The sequence below is a fragment of the Panthera leo genome, chromosome B1 (assembly GCF_018350215.1).
Source record: "Panthera leo isolate Ple1 chromosome B1, P.leo_Ple1_pat1.1, whole genome shotgun sequence".
NCBI lineage: Eukaryota > Metazoa > Chordata > Mammalia > Carnivora > Felidae > Panthera > Panthera leo.
In genome coordinates this window covers 186,727,227-186,749,332 of record NC_056682.1, presented here as the reverse complement: position 1 = coordinate 186,749,332, position 22,106 = coordinate 186,727,227, and the positions used below count along the sequence as shown (strand labels likewise).

Genomic DNA, 22,106 nt, shown 5'->3' with positions numbered 1-22,106 from the left:
TGGTCACCATTGGTAATAGCTGGAGCCCTGTTTTTTCCTTCTACTGTGCTACATGGGCCTCTGCCTCGAGGTGCCCTAAACCAGCTGAGCACATCTATATTGGCTTTGGATCTTTCTCAAGGTGCCTGATCTTCCTTTCATTAGTGTGAATAATCAGAGTTTGATTGTAAAGTATGCCCAGGCCAAATACAAGGGCTTTTAAAATTGTCTGCTGTTTTAGATTATCCAGGCCACTGATCCCCCTTCCTTAGCATGGATAATTGAGAGTGGACTGGGCTGAAGAATGTTAAGCAGAACCAATTGACAAAATAAATGAGATTTTAAAAATCCTTTACATTTTAATAATAGAAAAAAAACCAAGGTGGTTTTTCTCTTCTTCTTCTTCTTCTTTTTTTTAATCTAAAAGGGCCTATTTGATATTTTGAAACTGTAAATTTATTAGGGTTTACCTTGATTCAAGACAGAAAAATATTTTTGTGATGCACCCATTTAAAAACCTATTTAAAATGTATACTAATTATAATAGGCGCTTAAAGGAGTTAGGGGAAATATTGAAAATATAGACAAGAGGTTGGACAGTTTCAAAGTCAATGTCAAATCTTCCTATACCTAGGTTTATGTTTCATCTAGGTACCAAGGGGAGGGTGGTAGTCACTTCAGATTCTGAAAATATCTGTCTTGATAGTGGAGGCTATAATTCTTCAACCCTAATGAGCAATAATCATGTAGAGAAGGGCATTTTTTGAATGTATGTGTAAGATTAACAGGGTTCTGATCGCTGTCTGAATGTCTGAGCTCATTCACTTCTCATTTTCATCCTCTTGTCTCTCCCTATGTACCCCTGAGTACAGGGAGAAATGTATTTACATGTCACTTGAATAGGAATTTAGAGGACATTTTCTCAAAGGAACAACGTTGTAAATAGGGGTAGGTGTCACTGAATACCCTTCAGGTGTGTAATGAGATAAATAGATTTTGGGGGTTGGCTTGGGAATTTCAATATAATGTAAGAGGCAATGGTGAGTTTCTGGGCAGGTGACTCATAAACAAGGTTTTTGAAACATTACACATTTTTATGTTGGGAATTGCCAAGCTAAGGCTTAAAGTCTCCCACAACACCCATGAATAATCATTTAAATACAGGCTTTGAGACTTGGGGGAAAAAGTGCATTATTTACTCTAAAGACAATAATCTTCCTTTGGAGTCATTGTAGTCTATCATACAGATGCATACTTGGGGATCTTTGAAAGAGCAACATTTTCTCTTGATGGTCCATTACTTCATATATCTTACAAATTATTATCCAGGTCTAGATTGCAGGCACGGATTAGAGATGTGCATCTACCACTCTGTAACACAGTGTGGGAGACTAGGGGTCTTTCACGGGAGGAAATATTACAAAGGGCTTTGACCATTGCCTACTTTGTTTGCATGAAAAACAAGATATGGGGATGGAGGTGATGGAGACTCTAATGTATCCTTTGGTTCCCCGCAATGCTGAGAACTTGGCAAATGTTGGTATACAATAAATCTTGTCCAACTGATTTAGTGAAGGGAGAACTGAGGCCTTCTCGGCATAGATATTAGACAGCTGAGACAAGCATCTGCCAGGGTCACCCCAGTGTGCTCTCTGTGGCTCAACTAAAGACAAAATGCAACCACACTAAAACTGTGATATGGTTGGCTTGATGTTGGATGATGACTTTGGAGAGAAATTGTGCCAGAAGAGTCACAAAAGGTCTGTTTCCATGATGTACTGGAGGACCTTGTTCCCTGACATGAGTTAATAATTAAATTAAGAGTTTTGGGGGTTTACCAATGGCATACCCCTTTGTACTGCCAATTGACATACTGTGGAAACTTTGTAGCTGCCACAATCAGACTTTAACATGAAAAGTCCAGAAAACTCTGTATTCAGGGAGTTGTTTTGAGACATCAGCAGACATCTCCTAAGAATGAAGACTGACCCAGTGATTCCTGGGAGACCTCGAGCAAAGTCAATTCGTTTATGAGTCAAAGAAACCTCAAATTATTCTAAACGGCATTTGCTGCCATCAGAAAGTTCTGTTCTTGAATTAGCAAGCTGCTACAAGTTCCAAGCTGGTGTTCTTTCTCAGAAAGATGCTTATGGGGTATAAATCTTTTTAAGTGCATTTTATTGTACCAATTGTTTCGTTTAGAAAAAGCCCATTAGTTTGTTATTAAGTGGTCTGTTTAATAGTGTCAATAAATTCTAAAATTGGAGACTGGGTATGGTTATTTTGGATGTTTTAATGGTCCCAATTGTTTAAATTACTTGGCCTTGACTCGTTTTCTTGACCTTTGTTTGTTTTAAGGGCTTGGAAAAACTTTCCCAACTACCCAGAGTTGATGCAGTGGCTCTTCATATATGTGATACAAACATAAAAATATTTGAATAAGTTAGCTTATTGACTTTCATAAGCAATGTGGTCTTGTTTTTGTTTCATAATTTCTTTAAGACTTACTTCTCTCAGGTGGGTAATATCTACCTTTTGGAGGTTATTGGGAATAGTGCATGAAATAACTCAAGTAATCTCTTAGCATGCAGCCTGGCATTAAAAAAAAACAAACAAACTCAGTAGATGTTAATCCTTATTATTATTTAGACTACCATCATGACCACCACCATCATCAACACCATCGTCCTCACCATCGTCTTTGCCATCAGGTGGCATGTCACACTGGGTCCTCCAGGAAGCAGAGGCCAGGATGGTGTTGATCATGCAAGAAGTTTATTCTCCATGAGAGAAACTGGAGTGGGAAGAGGCTGGGATGCAGGTCTGACAAGTGTAGGAGAGAGGGAAGGAAGAAGGAATTTTGAATGAAGCATTTAGACTGCATGACAGCTCAAGGGAAAGCCCAGCCAGGTCTTCAGGGAGTCCTTGAGCCAAAGTCACCTGTCAGGAAGTCCCCCATCTCCCAGGTACAGGCTTGTCATGGTAGCCTCACCACACTCAGCACTGGCTGAGGTCAGCCCAGGAAAGTGTGGCCTCAGTGCAAAGGCCAGCACTTGGGACAGAGGATTTCAGGGCTCAGAGCTGGGGCCCTTGGTCAACTACTCTTCCTGAGGTTAGGAGTCTGTAAATGTGTTATTAACGCAGTCATGGTTGCGAGTGATTTTAAAAATCTTTCAATTTTTTTTTGCCATTTTATTAATCCTCTATACTAAAGCTGCCTTACTTTAACGTAAAGAAGATGTAAAATAATGAATTTAAAGTATTTTCTTTCACTTGCATTACCTGACGTGTTTGAGACTGGCCCAATCTCGGAGTAATTCCCAGCTTTTCACACTTTGCTGCGGTATTTTGTGTTACAGCTGCACCATTACTTCAACTGGACCTTTCCATGAAAAGTTTCGCTGTTCTGCTCCAACTTTAATTTCTATTTAGAAACCTGATTTGATTAAAGAGTGAAAGTTTAAGTGTTTGTAGCAGGATTCAATTAAAATAGGTCATTGTTGGGGCTCTGAAAATGGTAACTGGCCGTGGGCAAATTGGACCAAAAGTTGTAAAATTCAGTTGGATGCATCACAACATTTAACATCTTTAAGGAGGACGTTTTGCCTAATAGATTCAATTTAGAAATATTTAGTGTAGGTCATCAGCCTAAGCACCTAAAAAATGTGTTTGTTTGTTTTCTCTCCCTTTAGTTGTGGCTAGGATCAGGACACCTGGACTCTGATCTACAAAATAAACAATTTGCAGTGGGACCTTGAAGAAAGTCAATTAGTTTCTGTGACTTTACCAGTAGGTTAAAAAGGAGATTGTAATATTGGTGAATAATGTGCTTAGAGATGTTTGCATAAAAGATGCTTTGTCATTGTAAAGTATTATTGAATATTTATGGTCTATCAGACTGAGCCAAATGGCCCAGAGGAAAAAACAGTCAGATTTATGTAAACCTTGTTCAGTGTCCCAGATACTTCAGGATGGGTGCTCTATATATGAATGAATAAATAAATGGTATAAACATTATTTTAAGTTTTCAAGGTACATCAATATCATCTGGGGTGTTAGCCAATGTGCCTGACCTATGACATTGGAAGGAAATGTCTGCCTCCAGGTAACTATTTCAATCTCATAAATATTTTTAAAGCCAGAGGCATTGATGGCACATAATGTTTTCTTAGAGTTTTGTGTCTGCAAATAAAGGTAAATTATATCTTTACCTAAAACCTACAAGAAATTATTGTCTCTCACCCACAGGGTTGCTCTGAGAATTCCCAGACTGAAATTGCGAATCTTATACATAACTTCTTTTTTTCCCCTTTCTTTTAAAAAATGTTAACATGTACTGTCTGTACAGTAGTTTTCTATCACTTTATGTGAGAAATCTGAACCTCAAAGAAATAATAATAAAAAAAACTAGCCGTAAACACTGCCCAAGGACTTAATGGATCTTCCTGAGCCACACAATGCAGATGTATTGGGACATAAATAGGTGATAGGAGATAAGAGGCACAGAAGCAATTTGTTTGGATTGGGTCACTGCTTAATCCAAATGGCTTCCGCACTAGAATTCATGAAACGTGACAGTGGGCCAGGAGGCACTTGCTGTGACATTTCAGATTCCCCTACCTCTTCTAATTAACCATTTCAAGTATACAACAAAACCTAGATCACATACAGATTTAGTAAGACCCGCCGGTACCGAGGGTAGACCTGTCTGGAGGGGATGTATGGTTCTGCTCTCCCCAGGCAATGGACTATGACTCCATAATACCTCAAGTTGGGCTTTTAATTTCTATGATACATTGGTTCTGAAGAGCATCTTTCTAAAAGACAAAAGCTATAGCAGAGCTGCTTTCCGACATACCCTGTCATTAAATGCATTTGGGTATATTGCATGTGTCTAAATACGCCTTAGCAAGTCTAATGAGATGTTTGAAAACATGAAAGCCACATATAGAAAAAGCTTGCTAACACAGGAGTGACAGGAATAATAACAATAAGGGCTGCCCCCCCCCCCCCCCTTTAACAACTATTATTTGCACCATGCCGGACATTTTACACACTTCCTGTGTAATTATTCCCTTTTCACAGATGAAGACACAGACTCAACGAAGTGAAGTTATCCGGGGTGAATTAGTATGTGGGAGTTCTGGAAAAAAAATTTTAATTACAGAAAAAACCCCTCAAATTCCTATTGAGGCAGGTTGTCAGGAGTTCCTGCCCAATTAGTTAGTGGGCTCACAATTCTTTAGGGTGCAAATATCTGGACATGACCCATCCCTCCTCAAGTCAGTGTCTCCACGTTTACTCACTCCCAGCTCTTCTCACTTCTCTTGGGAAATGGGAACCAGGATTTAAAGTCTGGAGTCATGCCTCCGTATCTGCAGCATTGTGTGATCCATAAATATTTGTTGGTATGATAAAAAGATTCAGCTGACTCTGAAGAATGTGATTTCTATTAGTCAAAAAAAGGATGCCATTAGCCCCTTTGCACAAATGCCAGATTTATAAAGGTATTCTAGAAAACATATATTAACATGGAATTATTTAAAATAAGGCCATTGTATTTAACTGGCAAACAGAGTCCTTTACTTGGAGCAATTCATGAGGTAGATTTAGGAAGTCACCCCCCCCCCCCAACCCTCCTTTCTTTGTTTAGTTGTGTTGTACAATGAAAATCTGATTGGTGATAGGAAAATAATGAAAAGCAAATTATTGCTTATAAAATCTTTGAGTTGATTTGCTACTGGAACCAGGCCAGGCAAATTCCTAGAGGCTGAAGTTTTGTGGGGGTATTTTATATCTGCCATGATGCCACTAGGAAGTTACAGATTAACAGCATGGTGCTGTTTATAATTTTCATGTGGAAGAGGGAGGAAAAAGTTAAAGGATTTAAATGTTGCAAGGGGTATTTCTTCTGAGCAGGAGAGGTTTAAATGTAGGGCACCTTTTGCATTTTAAGCGCTTATGGTTGATCCCTTGTCCCACAGTTATGTAATAAAAGAACTTTATTATTATTTTTAAAGGGAAACAGAAAAAAAGGCTACTGAGAAAAATACTTGCCCCTGGGGGATAGCTTTTACAGTGCATGCTGTCCAGGAGTCATCTCCTCCTGCCCCAAAGTTCTAGAACAGGACGAATGCCCTTCTTAGGGTGCTGAGAGTCCAGAATGACAACTGAGTGCAGGAAACAGAGGAATTGCAGCACTGTGGAGACAGGATACACTGCACGCCCAACAGGCTTGGTGGTCCCTAGCCCGAAGAACCAGGGCAGCAACACAGTTCGCTAGTCCTGATAAGAGAACCTTGAGGAGGCCAGCAAGACAAGGTGGGCTCCTAAAAAGACTAGCTACTTTGAGATCTCCTCTTAGGAGAGACAGTATAGGCTAGAGTAGTGGGTACGAAAACCGTTTATTACCAACAATTATACGCTACATCCCAGGGAGCCAGTTCTAAATGCATCAACTGCAACAATACATCCGATAAATTTTCTCAGCAATGCTATGAAGTAGGATGACCCAGGTGTTATTATCACTCTCATTTTGAAGATGAGGAAACAGAGGCACAGAAAGGTGGGGTGAATTGCTTGAGGTCACAGAGATCATAAGGCATAAATTTCGTATGCTTATAGAAAATGTGAATAAGAACACAGTCTCTGTTCAGTGACACCTGGCTTACGATTTCACTTTCGTCAGTTACCTAAGCTTTCCTCTAAATCCTTAAAATTAAGGAAAACTCAGATTCCTCCAGTTTAAGTGGGGGTTGATATCAGTGGTAGAAAGTTGTGGGATGGAGTTCAGGACATGGTATGGCACCAAAACAACAGAAGTGGGAAGGTCGCTGTGGCCTCCTGCCACTTCTCCCCTGACAGAGGTCATAAAATGCTCTTGTGAGAGGCGCCTTCCCTACACCTGCAGGAAAGGAGCATCCTTATCTTTGAAGACAGAGGGACACTGAGAAGAACCAGAATAAATAGACCTTGCCGACTTTCCCCCAGTTTCCTCCCCTTACCTCATGCTCCGTGACCTATCATATTCCCCCACAACTGTCCACTCTTCACCAAACCTAGCATAAAAATACTCAGGTTTAACCATTTCTCCACGTCTTCATTTCCTCCGAAGGCTCCCAGGGCATGTAAAACTTAAATACATGCTTTTTGCCTATTAATCTGTCTTTGTCAGTTTATTTTTTAAAAACAAATTTTAAATGTTCATTTTTGAGAGAGACAGAGCATAAGTGGTGGAGGGGCAGAGAGAGAGAGAGAGAGAGAGAGAGAGAGAGAGAGAGAGAATCCGAAATCCGAAGCAGGCTCCAGGCTCCGAGCTGTCAGCACTGAGCTGGACACAGGGCTCAAACCCATGAACCGTGAGATCATGACCTGAGTCAAAGTTGGACACTTAACCGACTGAGCCACCCAGGTGCCCCTCTGTCTTTGTCAGTTTAATTTTCAGACCCAGCCAGGCACCCTAAGAGGGTCGAGGAAAACTTTTTTTCCTTCTCTACAGACGTAGAGTGCTTGCCAAAGTGCCTGTGCCATTGTAAGGCTTAATGAATGATAGCTATTATTATTATCATGATGCTTTTTCCAGTATACTGTTCCATTCTTCCAAGTGGGGCTCAGATTAGCATAGCGGCAATCAGAAGCTGAAGCCGGTTCAGATTACCGCAGTGCTTTGATGGATGAAGAGAAGCGTGGGGGTTTTTCTTCAAAGACAGAGAAAAGTGTCTTTCACTAGATAGCATGTTTCGATGCATCAATGGCTGAATGCAAAGAGACTTAATTGAAAGATAAGAATAATTATAGCAGAATAGCAGAGGCAAAAGCAGTTAAGACAAAAAGCTGCATATGTTAAACAGGACTAAAGTAAATGAAAGGGGAGTGTGAGAAGCCTTTGTAGCTAAAGACATTAGGATCATCAGAAAACAACAACACGACAAGTGCAGAGTTGGAGTTCAAGGGTCAAGTCCCACAAGGAGGACTGAAATATTTCCTCTCACCATTTATTTCTAGAAGAATTTATCACTTCCCCGAATTACTAAATCAGTACTTAAGTTACATCCACGTTCTATTATACATTACACAGTGCAGTCCACATGTGGCACACTCAGGGCACATTCTTCTTCTTTTTTTCTTTTCTTTTTCAAGTAGGCTCCATGCCCAATGTGGGGCTTGAACTCTTGACTCTGAGGTCAAGAGTCACATGCTCTACTGACTGAGTCAGCCAGCCGCCCCTCAGGGCACACTCTTAAAAATAATTTTGTTTTTTTGGGCTCCTGAGTGGCTTAGTCGGTTAAGCATCCAACTTCATCTCAAGTCATGATCTCACAGTTTGGTTCATGGGTTCGAGCCCTGTGTCAGGCTCTGTGCTGTCAGCTCAGAGCCTGGAGCCTGCTTCAGATTCTGTGTCTCCCTCTCTCTCTGCCCTTACCTTCCTTGCACTCTGTCTCTCTCCCTCTCTCTCAAAAATAAAATTAAAAAATATTAAAAATAATATATATAATGTGTTTTTTTTTGTTTTTTGTGTGTTTTTTTTTTTTTTTTTTTTTTTTTTGGCCCACTGTCTCTTCACACTTGGTGGGGGTAGCTCTTGTCTTCTCTTTAGAAATAAACACAGGTGGGCTTAGTGATATTAAGGCTTATTGTATGCTGGAGATTTTCTGTCTTTGCTTAAAAAACATTTGCTTTTAACATTTATTTATTTTTGAGAGAGCACAAGCAGGGGAGGGGCAGAGAGAGAGAGAGAGACAGAGAGAGAGAGAGAGAGAGAGAGAGAGAGTCTTAAGTAGGCTCCACACTCAAAATGGAGCCGGATGCAGGGCTCGATCCCACAACCCTGGGATCATGACCTGAGCCGAAATCAAGAGTCGCAAGGTCAACTGACTGAGCCAGCCAGGCACCCCTAAAAAGGAAAATGCTTAAGGCAGTTTCATGACATCTGATTATGGTAGATATTTAGAAGGAAGTCTTTTTCTCCTAGACATGCCTGTGGCTTCCTCAGGGTCCTGCCCATTGCTGTGGAGTGCCTAGCATCCTGGGTACAGGTGAAGCTATCTGCTCTGGTTCATCACTTGCTCTCCAGCCATTTGCTGGAGCTTCCATCTGTTTAGGGAAAGTCTGTTCTGAAGCATTTAGCTGCATTAAAGATGTTTGTTTTCAGGTTTCTGCCTTTTCTTAAGATAATGTTAATAACACATTTTTCCCCTTAACGATCATTCTGCCTTTATTTTCTGTTTACTGCAAGATTTAGTTAGAATTAAAAAAAAAATACATTGACTTATTTTTTTCTTGTTAATCTTCCTCTCCCTCCCTCCCTTCCTTTTCTCTTCATTTTTTCCTTTCTTCCTTTTATGTTTAATTGTCAGAGAATGTAGCCTGCATGAATTCTAATATTTGTTAATACTTCAAGGTATTTGAAAAATAATTTTCTGTTTGTTGAGTAACAATCTTTTCTCCCATATGTCTGTCTGTATCTTATGTTATATACACATACATACGTATACACCTATGTATATAAAGTCATACAGAGACATCTGTCTGTAAGAGAATAAGCTTATATACTATGTTAATCAAATTCTCTTTCTCTGTCATTTTCTGAGAGCATTTCTCCTGTTAGTGGAGTTTTCAGTATATCCCTGTTTTTATCACAGGTTTTTTCTTGTATATTTCAAAACTGTATTGATAGATGCACAAAAGTTCGTGATTACTATATAATTTTGGTGGGCTATAACTTTTATTAATATGAGAGTATTACTCTTTGCCCCATATGATTTTTTATTTATATTCATTTTTTTACATTGTTCTAAGTTTTATTTATTTAAGTAATCTCTTCATCTCACTTGAAGCTTGAACCCATGACTCTGGGACTAAGAGCTGTATGATTTTCTGATGAGCCAGTCAGAATTAATGTATTATTAATTATATAATAACATTAATAATTATACAATCAATAAATATAATTAATATAATATTAATATTGCAAAATCCACTTTATTTTTATCAATATTTACATGGTAAATATTTTTCCTCTTCACCTTTATTTTGTTCAAATAGGACTATTTAATGGGTTTATGGTTACCATGGTTTCAACTTTTTTCTGCCATATTATTATTTTATATTTTCTATGTAATGGTTTCCATTTGCTTTCCCCCTCCTCCTTCTACCCCCACCCATTTATTTTTTCTTTACTTTTTCCCATTGAGTGCGGGGTATCCCAGTGGAGGTGCTGTTGGCATTTCTTGGTTTTGTGTGTGGCTTCTCTGCACTGGGCAGGCCTTCATTCTTGGCCCTGCCACTAAGTATCAGTAGCAGCCCAGTCCCTGGGACGATGGACAGCACACTTGGACATTATCACATGCCTCTGGGTGTTCTACCACTCCTAACCTGGAAACAGGGTAGACTTAGGCCTCCAATCTCTCTTCTCTTGTAATTCCAAATTTAATGTTTAATTTTGTCTTCATAACATGTACTTAGATTAAAAACTCAGATAGTGCTGTGAGAATTATAACACCCAACAACCAAGAAAGATCTTTTATGTCACTACTCTCAACTTCTTACTTAGTTTCCCTAAAGCCGAGAGTCCTATCATCTTGTTCTAGTATTTACTTTTGTGTTTCTAAATAGCATACATAGTCATTATTTGATATTGTAGTTGAAAATATAACAGTGACTTCCTATTTAAAAAATTTCTTTTTAATATTTGTTTATTTTTGAGAAACAAAGAGAGACAGAACATAAGTAGGGGAGGGGCAGAGAGGAGACACAGAATCCGAAACAGGCTCCAGATTCCGAGCTGTCAGCACAGAGCCTGACATAGGGCTCGAATCCACGAACTCTGAGATCATCACCTGAGATGAAGTCGATGCTTAACCGACTGAGCCATCCAGGTGCCCTGTGACTTCCCATTTTGTAAGATGAGTTATTTTTTCTTTTAAGCTTGCTGTAGCACCATACTCACAAAGCAAACTTTTTCGTCTCCATTTTTTCCCATTTTGTTATATAACACATTTTGTTTAAATCTTCATTCAGTTTTTACATCACTGTTTTATATAAAAATTGTGCACAAGTGAGCCACTTAACGTCCTCCGGTTGAGTTTCTTTTCGTGTATGGTTTTGTTTTGCCTGAGAGTTAATGATTGGCTGTTGTTGATGGCTTCCTGTTCTGGGGTTCTTTCACTAATTCATCCCCACACTGTTGGCCAGACACATCGGATGCTTTATCAGTTTCTCATTTCTCTCTTTTTTTTTTTCCTTTTTTTTTCCTTGGAGACAACTTTTCTGGAACCCTCCACCCTCCTGTGACATGATATTGAAATATATTTCCATAGAGTATAATGTTTTTTCTTGTCACTTTGGGAGCCCTGTCCCTTCTGAAATAGCTTTGGACACCGAATGCTGCGAGTAGATCAGGGAACCTTTGCTCACCACAACTTCAAAGTTCCACATAGAATAGTTATGTTTAATACATTTGAATGTTAATTGCCAAAATAAACATATTTTTGTCTGAAAGTACACCAGGTCCTAACTTATAAATGGCAATTACTTGAATTTTTAATCACATTTCATTTCTCAAATAATTTGCAATAACTTATGAGCATTAAAATATCTTCTGCATATTTCTGTGAATTGATGAGATAGCAAATATCAATATTTATTTTTAATGCTAAACACACCTCACAGAAGCCATTTTACTTAGCACATACTACAGGTAGCCCCTGCTTTCTGAAAGTTTATGTTATGCCACTGCTCTGCATTAGTATGGTAATGGGGTCATGGTTTTTTTCGTAAAAGCGGAACGTGGTATGCCAACAGGGGATACTCTTCACTTTATGCCATTTCAGGTTACGAAAGATTTCCTAGGAACGCTCTAAGTTCAGATAGCTGGGAACCTGTATTTCCATATGTCATTTGTGGCACACGAGAGACATAGATAAATGAGTGAAACCTGGGCCCTGCCTTGACAGAGCTCAGAGTGGAAAGGAGACAAAGGTATTTTTAAAGATGACTCAACATAATGTGTTAATTGTACAGAGTGTGCACTGAGGAGGGCGTTGGTCTGATGTGGAGTCAGGGAATACTTCTAAAAAGAGGTGATGTGGCAATGTCAGTTTTGGGTGTTGAAGCAAGAGTACACACACACACACACACACACACACGTACACATATGCTCATACACTTACTTATTTGTATCTGACGTGGTTTCTTTTTATGCAGAGGACTGAAGTCCAAATAGATCTATGTCCTCTCAGAGGGTATTGTCATGGCAAAAGTGAAAGTGACACGGCCCCACTTGTAATGATGTCTTCCAAATCAGGAAGCCAAGGGTCCCATAGACCTAGTCATGCAAGTATGGACACGAATCTTAATTGTAGGCAAGTTTGCAAATATTTTTAGTTAGAGTGATTCCTTTGTATGTCCTCTGGTATCAAGAGTAGGCCATGGAGAGAAGAAAAAAAGAGCAACTGGTCACTTTTTGTGTAAATGTAGTTAGTGTTCGTTGCGTTGCATCTAGAAGAGAAGAAAAAGAATATCTGTTGAGCCTGTACCTTCTGCCACGTACCTTGCTAGTAGTGCTTTTGCTTTCGCTGAGTTGATCTTACTAGAACCCCATGAAGTAGACACTATCTTCCCACTTTGTATGTACAGAGCAGTGAAGTAAAGGGTAGAGACAGGATTTAAACTCACCCATGCTTGACTCTAGAGTGCTATCTTCATAATACTTGGAAGCCTTGGAAATCTTTGATTTTAGGTTTGTGGGTGATAATCAATATTTTACATTTTTGTGGGAATCCCTTCTATGTCCTAACATGGTGAGGACTTTAGAGACAATTTATTTTCTTCCAAGTAATTAAAAAAAATAGGGGCGCCTGGGTGGCTCAGTTGGTTAAGCATCTGACTTCGGCTCAGGTCATGATCTCACAGTCGTGGGTTCGAGACCTGTGTCAGCTCTGTGCTGACAGATAAGAGTCTGAACCCTGCTTTGGATTCTGTGTCTCCCTCTTGCTCTCTGCCTCTTGCCCGCTTGTGCTCTGTCTCTCTCTGTCTCTCAAAAATAAATAAAACTGTTTAAAAAGTTTAAAAGAAAAATAAATAAAAGAAGCTTATAATTTCTTACCAAAAAATATTGCAATGACCTGCTAACTGGGGGGTCTTTGTGTCTCTACTGCGTTCTTTCTGCAGTTCACCCTCAGCATTGCTACTGAATTATGCATTTGCTTTTTCCCTTATCAGGTCCACTGTGAGAACTCTTAACTCATTTTTCAACACTTGCCTTAAGTATTTCTCCTGCGCAAGTCTATCTGACTCCCAATGACAAAAGTAACTCTTCAGTGCTTTCTTCTTGATTCTCTCATAGTGTTTTTACAATATATTAATGCAACTGTTATCTTGATGTAGTCTAAGAATTTAGTTGTCTGATATCAGCTAGATTGTGAGTTTGAGATGTTTTGGATATTATACAAATGGAAATGTATCATTGTATGTTTTTTGTAATTTGCTTTTTCCCTCTCAATATCATATCTGGGAGATTTATGCATGTTGATCTGTATACATGTAGTTCATTCACTCCTTACTCCAGTATAATCTTCATGGTATGACTGTTCTATAGTTTATTTATTCATTTATTGATTAATTGTCCTGAAAAGGAAATTTCAGCTGTATCCAGTGTGGGTTTTTGTTGTTGTTTTGTTGCAGTCATGGATATATATGTCTCCCGGTTTGCATTTGTAGTAACAGGATATATGGTGCTATGCGAATTATTAGGTTTTGGTTTATGTGCTTCTTCAACTTTACTAAATATTTCCGTATTGCTCTCTTACCAGCAGTGTATAAACATTGCTGCCATGCAACAATCTCTCTGATGCTGGATATTGCCCAATTTTTAAATTTGTGCCAACTGTGTGGGTGTAGAATGGTATCTCATTGCGGTTTTCATTTGCATTTTCCAGATTTTTAATGATCTCTTACATTTTTTTAAATGTTTACTAGCCATGTGTTTCTCCTTCTGTGAAGGAACTGTTTACATCTTTTGTCCATTTTTCTATAGTCTTGTTGGTCTTTTTAATTGAAATATCCAAATGCAATTGTGGATTTGTCTATATTTTGCAGTTCTGTTAGGTTCTGCCTCGTGAGTTTTGGATCTCTGTCAGTAGGTGCATAAACATTTAGGATTGTAAGTCCTCTTGATAAATTGACCCCTTTAATTTTGTGAAATGACTTTTGTTATCCCTAGTAATATTCTTGCTCTGAAATCTACCCTGTTATCATTATAACGATGCTACTTTTCTTTGGTTAGAATTAGCATGGTATGTCTTGTTTCGCCCTGACACTTTTAACCTTCTTTTGTCTTTATATTTAAAGTGGGTTTCTTGTAGGGAGTATGTAGCTGAGTCTGGCATTTTTATCCAATCTGATAATCTCTTTCAATTGTTTAGACTCATTTACATTTAATGATATTATTGATGTGGTTGGGTTTAAATCGACCACCTTGCTATTTGTTTTCGATTTCTTCCATCTGTCTTTTATTCTCATTTCCCTCTTTTCCTGCCTTTCTCAGATAACTTATTTTTAATGACTCTATTATATATTATTTCTTGGCTTACTAGCTCTAACTCTGTGTTTTATTATTTTAGTGTTTCCTGTAGGATTTATAGTATACATCTTTAACTTGCTACAGTCTACCTTCAAGTGGTATTATACCACTTCATGCATAACTAAAGACTTTTACAGCAACATCCTTCTATTTTTCCCTCCCTGGCCTTTGTGTACTGTTGCCATACGTTTTATGCCTACATATGTTATAAACTCTATATTACAGTGTGATTATTTTTCTTTACTCAATAAATTATCTATTAAAGAGACTTGAATAGTAGAAGAATCTTATGTATTCGCCCATGTAATTACCATTTCTGGTGCTCTTCATTCCATCGTGTAGATCCGTACCTCCATCTGGTATCCATTGCCGTCTGCCTGAAGGACTTGCTTTAATGCATTGAGGGTTTGCTGGTGATGAATCCTTTGAGCTTTTGTATGTCTGGAAAAGTATTTAGCCTTCATTTTTGGAACATATTTTTACTGGAATAAAATTCTAGTTAAATTTTTTTTTCCCCTTTCATTATTTTAAAGATGTCACTCCATTGTCTTCTTGCTTGCATGGCTTGTGACAACAAACTACTGTATTCTTATATTTGTTCCTCTAGACATTACACATCTTTATCCTCTGGTAGCTTTTAAGATTTTTCTCTTCAGACTGGTTCTGAGCAACGTGATTATGCTTTGGCATAGCTTTCTTCGTTTGTCTTGTGCTTGGGATTCACTGATCTGGGATCTGTAGGTTTATAGTTTTTGTCAAATTTTTAAAAATTCAGTCATTATTTCTTCAAAAAATTTTTTTTACCCCTTCCTCTTTTTCTCCTTTGGAGATTCTGATTACACGTATATTAAGCTAAATGAAGTTGTCCTAGGGGTCGGTGATCCTTTGTTTACATTCGAGTCTTTTTTCTCCCCCTCATGTTTCATTTTAGAGGGTGTCCATTGCTATGTCTTCAAGTACACTGATCTTTTCTTCTACAGTGTTTCATCTGCTGTTACTCCTATCTGGTGTATTTTTCATCTCAGCCATTGTAGTTTTTATATCGTGAAATTCAGTTATATCTGTCAGTTGAGCGTCTGACTTCGGCTCAGGTCATGATCTCGGGTTTGTGAGTTCAAGCCCGCGTCAGGCTGTGTGCTGACAGCTCAGAGCCTGGAGCCTGCTTCAGATTCTGTGTCTCCCTTTCTCTCTGCCCCTCCCCTGCTCATGCTGTGTCTCTCTCTGTCTCAAAAATAAATAAAAACATTAAAAAAATTAAATAAAATAATTTAAAGAGTAAAATAAGACTGAGAAACCATCAATGCCTGGTCCCTTTCCATGTTCCTCTCTCTAGAGGAAGCCCCTTTAACTCTTTCAGGTAATCCTTTTGGTATTGACTTTTATTTATTTATTTATTTATTTATTTATGTTTATTTTTGAGAGAGAGAGTGCAAGTTGAGGGGGAGGGGGTTAGGGAGAAGGGGGTACAGAAGATCCAAAGCGGGCTCTGTGCTGACAGCAGCAAGCTGGGTGTGGGGCTGGAACTCACGAACCATGAGATCACGACCTGAGCTGAAGTTAGATGCTCAATGAACTGACCCACCCAGGCACCCTGACCACTATATTTTAAACATTCTTATATTACCAGTTCTTGATTTTTGTCCTGTTGTAGGCATAATCTATTGACTTCTCAATGTGAAAGGTGAGGATTTACCCACTTGCCCACTTTCTCTCCCTTAGCCCCCTGCTTTTCACTGACCCTATGCACAATTCTAATAGCATAAAAAGCGGGCAGTTACTGCTAACTTGTTATAGAGTTTCTGTTTTACAAGATGAAAAGAGTTCTGGAGATGGATGTGGTAATGGTCCCACAATGGTATGAATGTTCTTAATGCCACAGAACTATCCAACAGAACTTTACGCTAAAAAATGGTTAAGGTGCTAAGTGGTTTTATGTGTATTTTACCACAATTAAAAAATATTCTTATCAGAGCATATACTGTAATGTTTACAGATTGAATGGAGGAGTTTGAATGGATACAGATGAAACAAGATTGGCACCATGTTGAAAATGTTAAAGCTGAGCCACGGGTTCATGGGGCTTCGCGGTATTATTCTGTCTACTTTTGTGCATGTTGACAATTCCATAATAAAAATTTATACTTGAAAAAAATCATACTAGATATTCTATGAGTTTAATTTTCTTGGAGAACTTTTTCTTATAGCTTATGACATGCTTACATGGGCTGGTTAGTCCCTGGGTTTGCTGCACAGCTGTATCCTTGGAGGTCTCTTTTTACCATTAGCCCAGACATACCCTTTCTTGATCTTTTTCTGCTGAATTCCTTGTTTCCTGGATCCTAGAATTTTCTCTCTTGGTATGTATGATTATTCTGGTGAAATTTATCCTCCTGTAATATCCAATGAGAGGAAATTTTTTTTCAATATCCAATGAGAGCTCATATGTGTGATAGTATCTTTTTTCATTATCACACTTGATTAATGGTTGGAGGGTTGGCTTTTTGGTGCAGACATTGAGGAGTCATTTCTCCCTTCCACCCAACTTTGTGTCAAGCTAGTTGCTTTGTTGCCTCTTTCTCAGGTAGGGTTTGTTTCTTATTTAGAGTGTGGGGTCCTTCCATTGCCAGCCTTATGTAAACATCTTCATGTGGCTTCCCATCTTTGATAAGATTTAGACTTTGCTCCTTTCTGCCTGGTCCCAGAAGGCCATTAAAATGGCAGCTCACATCATCTGGGATTGGCAGATGCTCTCAGGACAAAAGCCTGCCTCGTTATTCATTTGTGCTTCTGAATTGCCTCACTCACTTTATTTTTGAGTTACCTACCATCCCACAAGATCAATGGCACACTTAAAAATGTAGTTCCTATATTTCATCCAGAAACTGTAGTTGTCTGAAGGATGTCTCAGGGTATGTAGTCCATCTGAAAATGGTAGTCTCATTCCTTATAAAGGACAGTCACACTTTTAGAATATGGACATAATTGCATCTAGAGAAAATCCGTAGTGAACAAGTGAGTTATTGATACCACTAATTCAGCAAAATTTACATTAATGTACTGATGGGTCCCACCCACTATATGTTTTTTTATCAAAATATCAATTATAATGGTTAATTAAAATTCAAATTTTAGTTTCTCGTGGAAACAATATTGCCTAGATATGCTCTAACTAGTGTACGTGTAGGATGAGCTGCTCCACATTTTCCTACTAATTGACATTTACCTTTCAAAATTGCCAGAATTTGTTTTATGCACTTTCAATGGAGTATTTTCCAAAAGGTATAATAAATCATGTTATGCACTTCTTAGGCTCTATAAATTGACTAGCACAGGCATCAATTGACTCTTCCTTCATCACTCAGAGTAATTGTTACTAAAAGTAGCATATTTCATTGGAAGGACTTAGACTTCAAAATCGGGCAGATCTGGAAATACAACTTGGCTTTGCTACTTACTACCAGTGTGCTCTTAGACAAGCCACTTACCAGTGCTGGGGAAGCCAGCTTGTACTGGTTCACCAGTACCTACTGTTAAGCTTTCAGCAATTTTGTGAGCTGATTCTTAACATATTCATGATTCAAAATTAAATTATAGAAATTTACTAAATTTTATTATTCCCCATGCCCCTGTAAATAACCCAAGGTTACTTAGCTTATTCTTGTATCTGTATAGAAGAAATACTATATAATGCTGGGCTGCCATTCATCTCTTCCCCACCCACCTTCAGTGCTATCCCCCTGGTTGCTTGACTTTGGCCATGGTGGAAGTATTAACACTGTAGGAATTGGCCAAGTGCTGCCAAGTCAGTATTTAATGTATTGTTTTGTTGATTGTCAAGACCTAAGAAAGTGATAGAGACAATCTTAATAATTCAGAGTAAAGTTAAAAGTGTGTCACATCTGTAGCGTTACATTGTAAGTAGGACTGATGTTTGAGGAAATTTTCCAGTGTTTGAAAACATTATCCAATTCAGTGAAGACGTAGCTCATATCACTGATGAACAAGTGAAATTCTGTTGTTTTCCTTTTATCTTGCCTGTTAATTTAAGCAAACATATCAGTTAACATTCACATGAGAACTACACACATTTGTTAGGTCGCAGCCATAGCTTGGCTACCAATATAAAAATTTGGCAAAAACCTAAGTGAGCGTTCTATGAGAATCAGTTGGCCATATGGAATTTATAGAAAGAGCATTACATATTATTTGGAAATTGTGTATTACATGGCTTTTGGGTCAATAAAATTTCTAATTAACATATGTACACATACTTTATTTATTTATTTTTTTTTAAGTAAGCTCTCTCCCTAATGTGGGGCTTGGACTCACAACCCCAGGATCAAGAGTAGCATGCTCTACCAGTTGAGCCAGCCAGGTGCCCCCACAGTTTTAAATGTATAGCCAGTTGTTAATATTTACTAGAACACTATTGCTTAAACTCTCTGAGATTAAGCTCTTCATCTGTTAAATCACTTATCCAAAACTATGAGCACCATACTTGACTAAATTGTATTTTAGTATTCATACCTGTTTCCTTCTAAGATTGGATATCAGTATTTTCCCCCATCCCTCTAAACCTCATATATAGACATAAATTGAGAGCCATTGGAATGTATATAGCTTTTTGCCTCTATATTATGACTCCAGAGTATAGTAATTTTTAATATTCATGATTTCTTTGTATAGATACTTAGTATCCTACTTGATTTCAACTGTCATTTTTGCTCTTGTCAGAGCTCCTCCTTTTACTAGCCTCTTCTGTCTCCCCATGGTCCCCTCCCATAACTTATAGCCTATGCTATCCTTGTGTGGGTCCAAAACCTAATACCCAATCCTGTTTGAATTGTATGCACAATATGAGTAAGTAGATGCTAAGTGAGACCTGAAAGACCTTCCTGTAATTGCTTTGGTCTAGTCTACTCTATCTGTGACCTCCTTTCTTATATAAAAATTATTATGAAGGCCACCTGGGTGGCTCAGTCTGTTAAAGCATCATACTCTTCATTTTGGCTCAGGTCATGATCTCACAATTCGTGAGTTCGAGCCCTGCATCAGGCTCCATGCTTATAGTGTAGAGCCTGGTTGAGATTCTCTCTCTCCTTCTCTCCCTGCTCCTTACCCGCTCACACATGCGCGCACACACACATGCACACAGTCTCTTGCAAAATAGTAAATAAATACACTTTAAAATAAAATAATTATGAAATATTTTAGACACATTAAAAGGGTTGGGAATCGGAGCGCCTGGGTGGCTCAGTCGGTTGAGTGTCCGACTTCAGCTCAGGTCATGATCTCACAGCCTGTGGGTTCGAGCCCCACATCAGGCTCTGTGCTGACAGCTCAGAGCCTGGAGCCTGTTTCAGATTCTGTGTCTCCCTCTTTCTCTGACTGTCCCCTGTTCATGCTCTCTCTCTGTCTCAAAAATAAATAAATGTTAAAAAAAAATTAAAAAAAAAAAAAGGGTTGGGAATAATGTAATAAATACCTACCCATATGCTCCTAACCCAGTTTAAGGAAGGAAACATAAGAATTGCAGTCACACTCCTCCCAGGTTCCATTACCCTCTTTTTCTCCCCAACAGTAACCACTAGCCTGAATTGACCATTCCCAGGCATGTTATACGTTTACCTTGTATCTATATATTCAGAAAATACACGGATTGTTTTTACATATTTAAAAATATACAAAACATGATAAATGTATATGTTCTTTTTTTCGTATTGTATATATTCTTTAAAAAAATCAGTAGGCTTCATATTTTAGAATAATTTTAAGTTTACAGGAAAATTGGGCAGAAAATCCTGAGAGTTTCCATATACCCCATTCCCCTAGTTGCCTTACTAGTAACATCTTGCATTACTGTGGAACAATTATTACGACTGATGAATGAATATCGATGCAGTATTATTAAATAAAGTTCATAGTTTATGGGTTTTGATAAATATATCCACAATTACATTATCATGTAGCATAGTCTTACTGCCCTAAAATTCTGAATTCCATCTCTTTATCCCTGGATACATTCTTTTGAATCTCAGTTTTTTTGTTTGTATAACTTCATAGTTTTGAGGCTGAGTCCATTTGGAGTCTAATAACAAAACACCATAAACTGGAAGGCTTATTTCTCACAATTCCAGAGGCTGCAAGTCTGAGGTGAGAGTGGCTGGGCAAGCGCCTCTTCTGCATCACAGATATCTATGTTTTCACATGGCACAGAGGACTAGGGAACTCTGGGGTCTCTTACAAGGGCACCAACTCATTCATGAGGGCTCCACCCTCATGTCTGAAGCACCTCCCAAAGATCCCACCTCCTAATACCTTCACATTGGCCATTAGGATTTCAACGTAAGTTTTGGGGGATACAAACATTCAGAGTGTAGCACAGGGTTACTCTCTGATTCATTTCCCTTAACTGCTGATTAGTGTTTCCTCTGTATGCTTATACCTCAAATTAATGATCTGTTCTACTGTTGGTAGAATGTAGGTTGTTTCCAGGATTTTGTTAGTACAGACGTCTCTGCCTCAATGATCTCATATAATCTCTTTGTGAAAATACATGAGCATTTCTCCAGGGTATGTACCTAGAAGTGGAATTAGGGAGTCACGAGATTTTTAAAATTACTCCTTTATACCATAGAATGCATTTTAACTACCATTTTAAACAACGTTTCTATGTGTACAGATATTCCAAATCTAATGCAATTTTTACTTTCTGTTCTTCTAATGTGCAACACTCTCTCTTTCCTGTGAGGTTTTGGATCTTAGCTGCCCTTTTTCTATTTTGTATCCACCCCCACTTCCCAGCAATTCATCTTGATGACCCAACTTTTCCTTTAGGTGTCTGTCTAAAAGTCATTTTTCTAAGAGACCCCCGACTCTAGTCCACATCTGGATAAATGCCCCTCCTTGGTTTTCTGGCAAAGCTTTTACCTCAGCTGTTTTGCAGTTGCCCATAGCTAACTTCTCCAAGGACAGGAAGCACAGCAGAGTTCGCCCTGGTATCTCCTGTGCTCAGCATAGAGCCTGACACATAACATTTGTGGAATTAATGGAGGTATGAATGAATGAATGTAGGACACTAATATCATGTCAACAGCGGCAGAAACTAGTGCCCTCCCCACAATAATTGACTGGACCATTGCAGGCTCCAGTGGTAACTAACAGAAAATAGGGTTCAAGTGTAGAGGGCCAAAGACAAGGTCCTGAGACTCCATCAGGCACAGCAAGGACAAGACGTGTCAGTCATGGCCAGGAGGAGATATTTTCAACTCAGACATTCATAAGCTGGGGCCTGCCTCTGTTTACCAGCTGGGAAATCTTCAGAAAATGAACCATGAAAGCCTGTGATGCAGCAGCAGTATGCAATCATTTTTCATTTGCTACCAGTCAGCTTCAGGGATCAAGGACAGCTAAACACATAACTCGCTCATGCATGTTATTTTAAAGGCATATTTTAAAGTTATAAATATGGTACATTGAGTTAATGAGGTATGTTCTTTTGGCGACAAATATTTACATTCCACATATGCCTCTTGATGTCAAGAGT

At 38.6% G+C, this 22,106-nt stretch overlaps 1 protein-coding gene across 4 annotated transcripts in view; it reads left to right on the top strand.

Moving 5' to 3' along the window:
- The window catches only part of LOC122218574 (cytosolic beta-glucosidase), a 131,752-nt gene that overhangs the window by 7,839 nt on the left and 101,807 nt on the right, over positions 1-22,106 (top strand). The gene's annotated exons all lie outside the window — the stretch shown is intronic.